Genomic DNA, 4,017 nt, shown 5'->3' with positions numbered 1-4,017 from the left:
TCTCGTGGTACAAAGCATTCACCTCTTACCCAAAAGATTAACTATTTGAACCCCCCATACCAGCAACTCTGTAGGAGAAGAATAAGGCTCTTTGCTACCTTTATTTGTCGTTATTAGGTGCTATCTCGTTGATCACGACTCATAGGGACCTTATGAACACAGATCCAAACCTTGTCCTATCCTGTGCTAGCCTCACAGTCTCTGATATGTGCTCCAGCCTGTCTTTCTCTGACCCTCCACCTTTCTTCTCAGCATGACTTCTTGGAAACCTGATGAGGTAGTTAGTGGCCTCTGACATTCTTCTAAGTGGTATAGCACTAGTCTGTCCATATGCTGTACAGAGATAACTCGTGGTTGCTGTGATGCTAAACACTGTGACACTGATGTGTCAAATGCGATAATGGTTACCCACGGTGAACAGTGTTTGGTGGAGCTCCCCAATTAAAACAGGTTTGAAGCAGGAGTGGCATCCACTTCCAAAATAGCTTGCCTCCAGAAACTCTAGGAACTTGGAGAAACGAAGAAAGTTATACAAGTGTTCAGGTCTTTCACTCATAGTATAGCTATGAGTCATCTACAAGTTGATGGCATTTAACAACAACAGTGGCCTCTGATGGTCTAGTGGATAAGGAGTTGCAATGCTATCCAAAATGCTTTGAGGAGGTGGCTGCCTCCTCAACGACCCCTACAGCCCTGGAATGCTTCTCATCTGAAACCTTGTTGTGTCCACTCATTTGTTCCACAAAGATTTCGTGAGTCAGGCACTTGGTAATTCTGACTCGAGTCACTGAAAAGAAAGAAACTGGGACCAGGCCAGGCTTGAGGGCAGCCTGGAAAGGACTCTTAAATGAGGTGACCTTTAAACAGAGAGCTAACTGATCAGAGGGACTACACTTGGATAGTTGTAATGGAAGGACATTCCAGACAAGGAAAAGGCCAGTGCAAAGGGTCTGTGGTTGAATGGAAGGTTAGAATATCTGCCATGCACAGGATTGAGAAGAGTGAAGAAAGATGAGACCTGCCGGGTGGCCCAGGTGAGTGGTAGACATTTTTCCTAATAGCACTAACAGGAAACAGGTTTCTACTTGAAATCAGGGAAGGGTTTTCTAGCAGGGTTGGGTGGTGGAGAATGATTTAGGGTTTCTAAGATAGTTATGATATTTTGTTGAAATTGTACTATTAGCCCTTGGCCTCCTGGTTCCAAGCCTAAAGAGCCACCAAAACTCCCAGCGTACACTGAGATGTGTCCACTGAGTAAATGAGATTGGAACAGGAATTTGGCAGCGTTTCCTAGTTCCATCCCAGGAGGCCTTTGGAGTTGGCAAGCGAGAGTCCATCGCTGCAAAAGGGGAGCTGCCGCCAGCCCTGTCCCTGGGTCAAGTTAGAGAGCCTCATTCTGCTTAGTCTTCGCTCTGTAAAATGGGTCAACTGGAGAATTAAGAGGGAGACACCATCCCCCACCGGGAAAGGGACATAAACATATTGGTTCATGATTGTAGTGAGAGGTTGCTGCTAAGGCCTCAGTTTCTTCATCTGGGTATTGGGAACAAAATAAATAACTTCTTTAAGTCAGTGGATTTATCTTCCAGGAGCACCTAGAAGATAGGTGTGTCTGGAGCAGAGTGAAAGAGGTAAGAAAGAACAAGAGGAGGTGAGGGCAGGGAAGTTGTGAGCACCTGATCTTGGGCTTTAACCCTGTGCAGTCAGAATGTTCCTTGAAGGCAAAGACGGTAAAGCATTGTCTCACATATTTCAGGCATGTTATTGTTGTTGTTATGTGCCATCGAGTCATAGCAACCCTATATACAACAGCTCTGAACTCCGCTCTATCCTGAGCCAATCTTATTGTCTCAGACACACTTACCTCCATTACCCCAGTCTCTGAATCAATCCATCTCATTCAGGTCTTTCTCTTTTGTGCTGTCCGTGCACCCTCCCAAACATGAGAACTGGTTCCTACTTACAACATGCCTAAAGGTTATCAGATGGAGCTTCAGAATCCTTGCCTCCAAGGAGCAGCCTGGCTTCACCCTCTCCAGGACAAGCCTTTTTGTTCTCCTAGCAGTCCATGGTATATTAAATACTCTTCATCAGCACCACAACTCAAAGGCATCCATTCTCCTTCTATTATCTCTAGTCATTGTCCAGCTTTTTGATGAATACTATGTTATTAGGAAAGTTTATGTATTCAGAAAAAGACATCATGCTTGTCGGTGAAGGAGAGGAAGGCCTTCTGTGAGATTGATAGTGTCTTCAGCAAATGGACTCAAATGTGTTTAGGGTTACATTTGGCGCAGGATACAACGGAGTTCAGATCTATATTGTTCACAGGTTTGCTATGAGTCGTACTGAACTCTGTGGTACTTAACAACAAGATCACCACCTCATAGCCTAAACTCAGAATAGACTCACAGATGACCGACCCTTCATCAGATTTTTCTGAGGCTGTAAGGAGATTGGCCATCTCCCTCCCTCCCCTGGAGTAGCTGGTGGATCTGAATTGCCACAAAAAAGAGGCCTTTGAGTCAGTAGAAGAAATCCCTACAGACTAGGTGAAGTGGGAGCCACAGAGGAGAGAGAACTAACATAAGACGCCTTCACAGACGCTCTCTACCTGCCGTGATGGGAACTGGCTTATGAGGGACAGGGTGGGGGTTGGGGAAGTGGGGAGGGAGAGACTGGCGGAGGCTGCACTGGTCCAAGTGGGTAATGACTGGATCAAGAGGAGGTCATTGTAATTATTTAATCTTCTTAGTTATTCCCAGAGAGTTGTTCAAAGTACAAAAGCAAGAAAGAAAACACTGCCTTGGCCTCTGGGACAACACAAACGCTGCAGACACATGTGTAACCAAGCTACCTGGGCCCTGCGTGCTTGGTGGGCTCCCCAGAGGGTGCCAGATGTGCAGGCCCCGCTGACAGGGAGCGTTCCTGACCAGGAGCCTGGGGTCCTGGGGAAGTGCTCCTGTTGTCTTAGCTCTCAGAATTTGTGGAGTATTCGGATTAGGGGGTACATTGCAGGCCTTATCCAATCCCCCCCCCCCACTGATATCAGTGGCCACATCAACACGTCTGCTGCAGAGTTGGGATTTGAAACTACAGTAAAAGTAACAGAAGGCGCTCTGGTGACCTAGTCCGTAGGGAATTGCGCTGCTAACCCAATGGTGGCATCTCTCTCTTCGAGAATCTACCTGCCACTCTGAATCCTCAAGACACGCGGCAGGGAAAAGATGAGCTATCTCCTTTTTTTTTTTTTTTTTTTTTTAGTTATATCCTGTTGACTAATTTTTAGCCTGTGACAAAACTGCAAACAGGTTCAGTTATGAATTGGTTCCGACTTATAAGGCTCTGAGTATGTTTGAGTTAAGGAATTAACAACAACTCTTTAAACCAAAACTAACTCGGGCTAGCCACTTGGAACTCATAGTCCCCGGAGGCCTGAGTAGAACTGAGTTCCAAGAAGAGGGTTTCTAAGGCTGTCTATCTTTGGGAAGCCAACTGGCATAGCCTTCTCCCGCACAGTGGTTGGTGGGTTCCACACTATTAACCTTTTGCTTGGTAGCCAAGTGGGGGCTCTTGAAAACAACGGTAACATTACACATGACAATAGCTCATATCCATCGAGTGCTTACCGCATTTTTAGAAGTTGATATGCACGATCTCACTTAATTTTCCGACCTTGAGCAGTGTGTAAATCCTTCCAGTTTCTAGAATGAAGTGTCTTGGGATTCCACCACCTGGAGGGATTTGAACCCAGATGTGCCCCAAATCCTGCGGAAGCTCCCTGCTCTTGAATGAAGGACCACTTAGAATAAGGCTAGAAATTGTGAATCGGAAAACAGTAGGCTCAAGTTAGCTGCTTTTTTGGGGGTCTACAGGGGTTCCGAGAGGCCCACAGCTCCCTCGCGGCTCGCCCTGGGCTCCCAGCAGAGCTGGGAAGGTCCTGCGCGCGCGCTCGGGGACCTGAGCCCGGGGATCTGCAGCCGGGGACCTGCGCCCGGGGACCTGCGCCCGGGAAAC

This window comes from Elephantulus edwardii, unplaced genomic scaffold (assembly GCF_000299155.1).
Source record: "Elephantulus edwardii isolate Elephantulus edwardi_28Jun2011 unplaced genomic scaffold, EleEdw1.0 scaffold00296, whole genome shotgun sequence".
NCBI classification, from domain to species: Eukaryota; Metazoa; Chordata; class Mammalia; order Macroscelidea; family Macroscelididae; genus Elephantulus; species Elephantulus edwardii.
The sequence above is the reverse complement of the archived record's forward strand: the minus strand, read 5'-3'. Positions refer to the sequence as shown.